Here is a 9,352-nt window from a genome sequence, read left to right as displayed (position 1 = left end):
CCACAAGGTTGGCATAATCTAAACAAGCCCTTCACAAGGTTGACATCATCTTAACAAGCTCTTAACAAGGTTGACATATTCATATTCTAAACAAGCTCCTTACAAGGATGACATAATCTAAAAAAGCTCTTCACAAGGTCGACATAAACTTAATAAGCTCTTCACAACGTTGACATCATCTTAACAAGCTCTTAACAAGGTTGACATAATCTAAATACTCTTCACAAGGTCGACATACTATAAGCAAGCTCTTTACAATGTCGATATATTTCAAACAAGCTCCTCACAAGGGCGACATAATCTAAACAAACCCTTCAAAAGGTTGAACATATTCTAAACAAGCTCTTCAGAAGGTTGACATAATCTTAACAAGCTTTCCACAATGGTGACATAAGCTAAACAAACTCTTCACAAGGTTGCCATAATCTAACCAAGCTTTCCACATGGTTGGCATCATCTAAACAAGCTTTTCACAAGGTTGACACAAACTAAACATGCTCTTCACAAGGTCGACATAATCTTAACAAGCTCTTAACAAGGTTGACATAATCTTAAAAAGCTCTTCACAAGGATGCCATAATCTAACCAAGCTTTCCACATGGTTGGCATCATCTAAACAAGCTTTTCACAATGTCGACATAATCTTAACAAGCTATTCACAAGGGTGACGTATTCTGAACATGCTTTTCACAAGGTCGTCAGAATCTAAACAAGCTTTTCGCAAGGTCGACATAATCTTAACAAGCTCTGCACAAGGTTGACGTAATCTAACCAAGCTTTCCACAAGGTTGACATAATCTAAACAACCTCTTCACAAGGTTGAACATAATCTAATCAAGGTTGACATATTCTAAACAACCTCTTCACAAGGTTGACTTAATCTAAACAAGCTCTTCAAAAGGTTGAACATATTCTAAACAACCTCTTCACAAGGTTGACTTAATCTAAACAAGCTCTTCCCAAGGTTGACATAATCTAAATACTCTTCACAAGGTTTACATAATCTAAACAAACCCTTCAAAAGGTTGAACATATTCTAAACAACCTCTTCACAAGGTTGCCATAATCTAACCAAGCTCTTCAAAAGGATGACCATATTCTAAACAAGTTCTTCACAAGGTTGAACATAATCTAAACAACCTCTTCACAAGGTTGCCATAATCTAACCAAGCTCTTCACAAGGGTGACATATTCTAAACAACCTCTTCACAAGGTTGATATAATCTAAACAAGCCCTTCACAAGGTTGACAAAATCTAAACAAGCTCTCCACAAGGTCGACATAATCTAAACAACCTCTTCACAAGGTTGCCATAATCTAACCAAGCTCTTCAAAAGGTTGAACATATTCTAAACAACCTCTTCACAAGGTTGCCATAATCTAACCAAGCTCTTCAAAAGGATGACCATATTCTAAACAAGTTCTTCACAAGGTTGACGTAATCTAAACATGCTCTTCACAAGGTCGACATACTCTTAGCAAGCTCTTTACAATGTCGATATATTTCAAACAAGCTCCTCACAAGGTCGACATACTATAAGCAAGCTCTTTACAATGTCGACATATTTCAAGCTCCTTACAATTTCGTCATACTCTAGACAAGCTCTTTATAACGTCACTTCTTTATAACGTCATCTCTTATAAGAAAGTCCCAATTGTTCACATAACAATGTCATCACTGAACAAGGCCAATCACAACTCTATTTTTTTTTCTTAATGTAACGATTTATTTCCATAAAAGTGAATTATTTTGATATATTTTAAATGTTTGGACATCAGTGTTGCCTATTAGTTTTGATTTTTTTCTTGAATTATACAAAATATTTTAGGAGAATTTTGGAGTTATTTGACTTCAATGCCTTAACAGATATTTTGACTTCAGCGCTTGTGTCCGGTACTTTTCTTTGTCGTTATCCCTCCGTCCAACCAATCACGCCTTGCCTGTAAAAACAAGTGCTTTAATTACAGCATAAACTATGATACCGCTACTTGTATGGTACGACTGATATTATACTGATATTATACTGGTATTATACAGATAGTATACTGGTATTATACTGATATTACACTGGTATTATACAGATAGTATACTGGTATTACACTGATATCATACTGAGTTTATACTGGTATTATACAGATAGTATACTGGTATTATACTGATATTACACTGGTATTATACTGATAGTATACTGGTATTACACTGATATCATACTGAGTTTATACTTGCGTTATGCTGATAGTATACTGGTATTATACTCATAGTATACTGATGATATACTGATATCATACTATTATAATGTTGTAGGTTAATAGTACAGAAGTCAAAGTAAATTGCATAACGACGACAGGCCAACACTGAGAAAATATCCTACTCATTTTAACACGTCTAGAGAAAAGGCGGACGGACAGAAATTCACATTCATGTGTTTTAATTGCACTTATGCAACAAAACAAATTCATATAATTGTGAGAATTAATTTTTTATTAATTTATTTTGAAAACGGAGATTGGACAAACTTATCAAAAACGGCCAGTAAAATGTGTTTGATATGTGTTCTCGGTTAAAATTGCAGAGACAGTTTCTTTGGCCATATCCTGGAATTATAATAATTCACGTTTTTGTTTAACTCTGAACAGAACACATTTGAATGCTTCAATAATTATTTTCCAAATATAATTGAATTGCAGCATAAAATGCAAGTTGCAGAAATAAATGCCGACTATGTCGCACGAGAGGCCGAGCAGCTGTACCACGAGTTTGATGTTTATTATTCTATACGTAAGTATTGATTATTTAGAGGACTCGTATATTATAAATATAACGCCGTGTTAATGCGCAAGTATGACACTTACATCGAAGTATAATACATATGTAGCGGAACTGGCTGGGTCGATCGTCGGCTAAAATGGTAGAGAGTAGGTCTAGAGTTCGGAGGGTCCTAGGTTCGAATCCTGGTCTAGCCAAGTATTACTCTATCTCATGTTACAAATTGGGCGCCCAACGAAATATACCCATAGAAAGTGGTAGAGTCTCGTGTGTCTTCGGGGTCGAAGACTTTGCTAAAGGAGGGATGAATGTAGCGGAACTGGACCGGATCGATCGTCGGCGACCAGATCGCTCAATCGACAGAGCGTCCATCTAGAGTTCGGAGGGTCCCAGGTTCGAATCCTGGTCTAGCATTGAATTTCTCCTGATACACATGTATGTACAAATTGTATCTGTAGTGTAACACATTCCGATACATGTCGTGTAATGCACGCGGACGTCTGATTCTAGGTGTGCAGTCCACATGGACCCAATCTTATTAAAATTATATCTTCACATCGCTCCCGTTTTCTGATATGTCAACGCGACATATCAGAAAACGGGAGCGATGTGAAGATATAATTTTAATTAGATTGACAGGGACGTGATAATTTAGGTCCAAATATAGCTGTAACAAATTACCAGGTCCCTGTGGTGCAGTCTATGGAAATCGTGAATCATGAAACATTTACTACTACTTAACATGGTTAATTTAGCTTGCTTGTTAACATAATTGTACTATTTTTATGAGACAATTACTTACCTAATTAGCCGTATACCGTTCCCCGGCGTGTGACCTTCTGTGTACGACCAACAAGTTTACCTGGACCCCGTCGAGAACGTTTCATTTTGGCGCCCACTTTCCCAACCTTCTTTAGCCATCTTATTGCCACCAAGTTAAGGAGACCGTATATGATGAACAGCGCTCCCAACATGTACCACATTTGACTTGGGTACAACCATCTAGATACTGGTCGAGCAACCTTACACAGAGTAGACCGGGCCTGCTGCGCACTCAGATGTAAATATCCACCTGTCATCGCACACTTCCCGCCAAATTTGCCAACGGAAGTGACATAGGAGGATACACTTTGGATCATAGATCCGATCATTTCGCTGTAGTTATGTAATGTTCCAACACCGACTGCCTAGTTGCCGCGTTTCTATGTGTAACACGTGATGACCATACAACAGCATGTATTCATGACGTCATAGATACTAAAAATTGATTGTGACGTCACAATTGAAATTCCTTTATGTTGTGAGATTGGGCGCCAATTTACTCTATATGGTAACTTATAAGGTCACCCACATAGTCCTGCTCCTCCTCACTTCGCTCCTTGGCTGCTGTTACTGAAACATTTTGTTACCCCCACCCACCCAAATATTTTGTGTATCACATTGTACATGCAAATGTAGGTCTATATGTAGTATCCTGCGAAGCAAAGGGAACATACCTGTATATATTTACATTTGCATGGCATTGTCACTATATAGCCTCTTTGAAAGCTGTGTCGTTGATGGGACTTTAATTACCATGCATTACGAGACACAATTCCTAGCGTATTAATACACCACTAACCGGAACTACAATATCCAATATAAATAAACATGACGGCTGCTGAAATATCGCTGGGCATTGTGAGATTTGACAATGTCATTGTAAATTTATGTGCAAAATGCAAAAATGAAATAAAAAACCACTTTTATTACATCGAAAACAAGACCAAGGTCTGCAATTATGTACAAAATGCACATCGGTTGAAATCACCAATGACTTGTCGTTCCTAACGAAGGTTGACCGTGCCTTTGTTAAACGCTACTGTTTCGGAACTCTTGGATTTTTGTTCATAATTTAGACCCTCAGTACCACTGGTGAGTTCTGCATGGACGGATATACCATATGGTACAGTATCTTGTTTAATTTGTTTTTCGTTATACATCTACTTTCTCTTACGTACTCCTCTTCGTCCCGTTATACATCTACTTACTTTAACTTACTACTCTTTGTCCCGTTATACATCTACTTTCTCTTACGTACTCCTCTTCGTCCCGTTAAACATCTACTTTCTCTAACTTACTCCTCTTCGTCCCGTTATACATCTACTTACTCTAACTTACTCCTCTTCGTCCCGTATGGGACATAAGACATCAACAATGCGTCTCCATTTGTGTCTCTCGTTGGCAGCGTGTTGTGCCTCGCCCCATGGAAGCCCCATCTCTTTCAATTCCTGTGTTATGGTGCGTGTTGTCCATGTTGTCTTTAGACGCCCATGCTTTCTTTTCCCAGGTGGTGTTCATTTCAGTGCAATTTTGTTGGGGGGGGGGGGGGGGGGGGGGGTGTCGGGACTGATCCATTCCCAGGACGTGGCCTAGCCACCTCATTCGGCGCCGCTTGATTTCAATAGTGTCGTCCTGGCTGCTGGTTCTTCTGTAGAGCTCTTAATTGGAGATCTTCATCGCCCAGAAGATGCTATATACATCTACAAACGAAACTAAGTATTAGCAGTCCGTACTGTCTCGGTTCCATGCCGAGCACATGCATGGTTTAGGAGGCACGGTAGTCCGAAGGGTTGCGGGTTCGAGGCACGGCACGGCACGGCACGGCACTGTATTGTATCCTTGAGCAAGATACTTTACTTCGCTTGTTCCAGTCTACTGAGCTGTAAATGAGTACGTGGTTGGGCAGTGTTAGAATTGTAGAATGCTAGGCGCCGAAATGGCAGAACCGGCTGTATGATCCCAAGGGAGTTGAGAACGATATTGGCTGGTTGCAAAGGCCCTATAACCACGGATAATAATTTGTGAACCGCTTTGAGACGACCTAAGAACTAGTTTGTGATAAAGCGGTGTATAAGAACCTCGAATTATTTTTATTATTATTTAGATGGCTATCGCAAGTATGGGACGATAGGTATGTATTTCTACTTGGTTTGAGCTCAGAAACAGAAAACGTCAAGTAAAATCAAATAGAAGACCCCCGTACTTAAATTTCAATTTCTAGTCGACTGCTGGTAGGAAATGAAATAAAGTATATGTACCTTCAGCCAATGATAATGACAATTATTTTATTCCCATAAACAATACAGATGTTGCTGTACGTATACATTTTATATAACGAGGTTAGTCCTGTTTTAATGTTGATCGGGTCTTAATAGACTTGACGTCTGTGCTCAAGGTCGCCTGTACCCAGTGGAATATGTGATAGCAAAATTGAAGCACGCGGCTAGCTACATGTGTTTCATTGATTTCAGTGTAAAAAAAACTCCTTGACCAATCGCTAGGCTGATACATGTACCTACATGTCCTTTAAAGATTACAGAAGAGCGACACCCATCCTCGATTTCCAGGGGTTACGCTCACTTTCGCTCTCTGCACCCGTGGAATATGTCATAGCAAAGTTGAAGGCTCGAAGAAGACTAGTTCGATCCTTTGATATACATCAAAAGAATCTCGCGGTCACGTAACGGTAAAAATTGACAGGCTTTGAAGTCAGGCGTCTCTCCTTTGTAATCTTCAAAAGACAGGTATCAGCCTAGCGATTGGTAAGGTCTTTTTTTACCAGAGACCAATCAATCTTCGTGCCTTCAATTTTGCTATGACATACATGTATTCCAGGGTTGCAGAGAGCAAAAGTGAGCGTAACCCCTGGATATCGAGGATGAGCGACACCTGACATCAAAGCCAGTCATTTTTACCGTTTCTCAAACCAAAACGAGACTACGACAGTAATCAGCCTGGACGAGATCGAGGTTAAGTTTCACGGCCCTGCTTGTTCCTAACCCCTGCCTCAAACTGCCAGGCCATAAGCTTGCATAGTCTTAATACGTGTGTTTAACTATTTTTTTAATTTCAACCAGGGAGAAGCATGTTGAGTATACTCTATCAATGGAAATACAAAGAAGACGGTGGTACACGAGTGTAAGCACTGTAATATATTACAAACGACACAGTTGAAACACAGGGACCAGAATCCTCCAGATTCCGTTAATAGCCATGTGTTATACAAAATAATGTAACGTCAGACAGTGGTACATCGTTTAGATGTCACCTCCCTGTGCCAACAGTCATAAAGGGCCACCAGTCTGGTTGTGTTAGTCTCGTCAGCTTAGTTAACGTACACTTGGTCGAGGAGTAAAACCTTTAATCAATGGCTACAAAAATAGGTCCACTTTATAAAGTACTATTTTAAGTTAATCAAGGACTTGGTATACTTAAAGGGACATCACGTGAAAAGGCGTTTTTTTTTTAATGAANTAGCTACGCAACTAAACGTGTTCTTGTTCGGGGGCTACATGAACTTAATCCATCTGATAAATACATAGACATAACAAACAAAGAGACCCCTGCGTGGCTCTTTGATCAAGGGTCGATTACACAAGCGGTTCAATCTTCGCTTGTAACACATTGTGATGTCGGGCATATCTCTGTTTTAAAACCTAAACTCTCATGTATACAATTCCCCACACTGAGCACAGAGGTATTTAATTTGTAAGGCGGAACTCCTAAAATTAAAGAATACTCAGCTCAATGATCACACAAGACAGCAAGATTGTATGCATATATTCTACATCAAGGAAATTACAGGAACAGTTTTTTTTTATCGAGGCTTTATCGACCAATATATCGTAATCACCCACAGCATGAACACGGAGGGGTACATTAGTTTCGGACATGTTTAAATCCAACGCGGAGCAACCAACCATATATAACGATCTCAAAAAAACACATCACATTGATAAGGATTTAGAGGTAGGCTTAAATAGTAAAACGGATTAGTATTAGTAAACCCTTTTAAAAAATGCATTCAGCGATTAAGAGCATGACGAACTGTAGTATAAGAGACATATTGTCGTTATAAGCCCTGGTCGAATCTACATTTGTGTATTGGGTAAAAACCAACCGAGAAATGGTAATGGGCACCAGCAAAGTAGACTGGTTTCAAAGATTGCGCCGGGGCCAAATTGCATGTACATTGTATCTTCAACCTGCCAAACCCGACAATCTCAATTTTTTTTCTTCAAAACTATAAAGTATGGTTACGATAAATCTCACTTCCATTAAACTGTCCACCGCCGAATAGGAGAAGGTTTGTGACGCTAGAAAGACTATTCCACTACACAGTTTCCATGCCAAAACAGCCTAGAACCGGCTACGAGCACACAATACGGACAACAACCTTTAGCTTGGAGTAAGAATCGTCGGGGCCGCCAACACGGGGACCACATGGCTAGCTCACCGGACTTTGGCACAGGAGATAGAAAGAAGGTCCAAGTGTTGAAAATTCTGCACCAACCGAAAAGCAAATGGCGACCTGAGAAGATGCAAAAGCGGCGCACTGGCATAACATTTTATGAGACGTAAGAGGTTCTCAGCCTGGATTCACACACGGTGCAGATGACGACTCAAATCATTTGTCGTAAGAGCAGAATACCTCGAGCTCATCAGAGGGAGAAGCAAGTTGCACGAGTAGACAATGACTATACTGAGAGAAGCAAACGGATAAAAGGATAAATCAGCAATTTGCAAGCAACTCTGCAAGGTGGAATTGACATGAAAATTAGCTTCCTGACACTCGCTACAGATGGAGTGAAAAGTACTGGGATAGTCCAACAACCAGATAGGAGACAGTCAGAAGTGACAAAGCTGAGAATGGAGCTGACAGTATTAAACCAACGATGCAAGGAGTTCAACATCTCAAAGGCGTCATTTGAAGACAAACAACAGAGAGTGCTAGATTGAGGATTGGAAGCAACAAGAATTGGGCCAACTCGCACACTTTCACAAAACGCCTAGGGAGATAGGGATCTGGTCGGTTGGAAGCTTTAGTAAGAGAAACGGAAGATATTTGGCAACGACCAAATTGGGGAGTGTGTGCAACAGAATAATATCAATATGATAGGATAGCCTAAATCCCTGCTAGATTCGAAAAGTAACACGTGGGAGAGATGAAGGACGATTTAATATGATATCTGGCTACAGGAAAATATCGAGAAGAAGAAAGTGTTATACCCAGAGCTCAACCAGAACCAGGAGTATTAAAGTACCTTTTGATTTGCCACCATTTGCCTTTAGCCATCAGTTTCTTTTCAATATATTCACTTAAAATATTCGTATCCTTGTTACTCACACTCCAAACAAATAACAACCCACGTGTATGTATTTCTAGAAATCGGTGATGCATCTCTTTGGGAGTTACAATAGTACTGCTGAGGTTCTTAGTTCAAATCACTAGTATCGAGTAGAGCTGAGGACAAAATGTAACCATTTATACACTCCTCCACAAATGCTTTGATGTGATATATTTGGTAATAGTTATAGAAAAACATTAATAATAAAATATCACTATCAGAAAATTAAATCTGAAATCATGTTATTCACATAGAATAACAATTTAGACCATTTGATATATTTACCCGTGCGTAACCGACATCTCGGTAATCTAGGCGAGATGTCCTATGACATCTGATCATAAACACGTGACTGATATATAAATCACAAAGATATAATATATGTGAAACATATATACATTTATCGCCCGCACAC

The sequence above is a fragment of the Mizuhopecten yessoensis genome, unplaced genomic scaffold, assembly GCF_002113885.1.
Source record: "Mizuhopecten yessoensis strain PY_sf001 unplaced genomic scaffold, ASM211388v2 scaffold7111, whole genome shotgun sequence".
Taxonomy (NCBI): domain Eukaryota; kingdom Metazoa; phylum Mollusca; class Bivalvia; order Pectinida; family Pectinidae; genus Mizuhopecten; species Mizuhopecten yessoensis.
The sequence above is the reverse complement of the archived record's forward strand: the minus strand, read 5'-3'. Positions refer to the sequence as shown.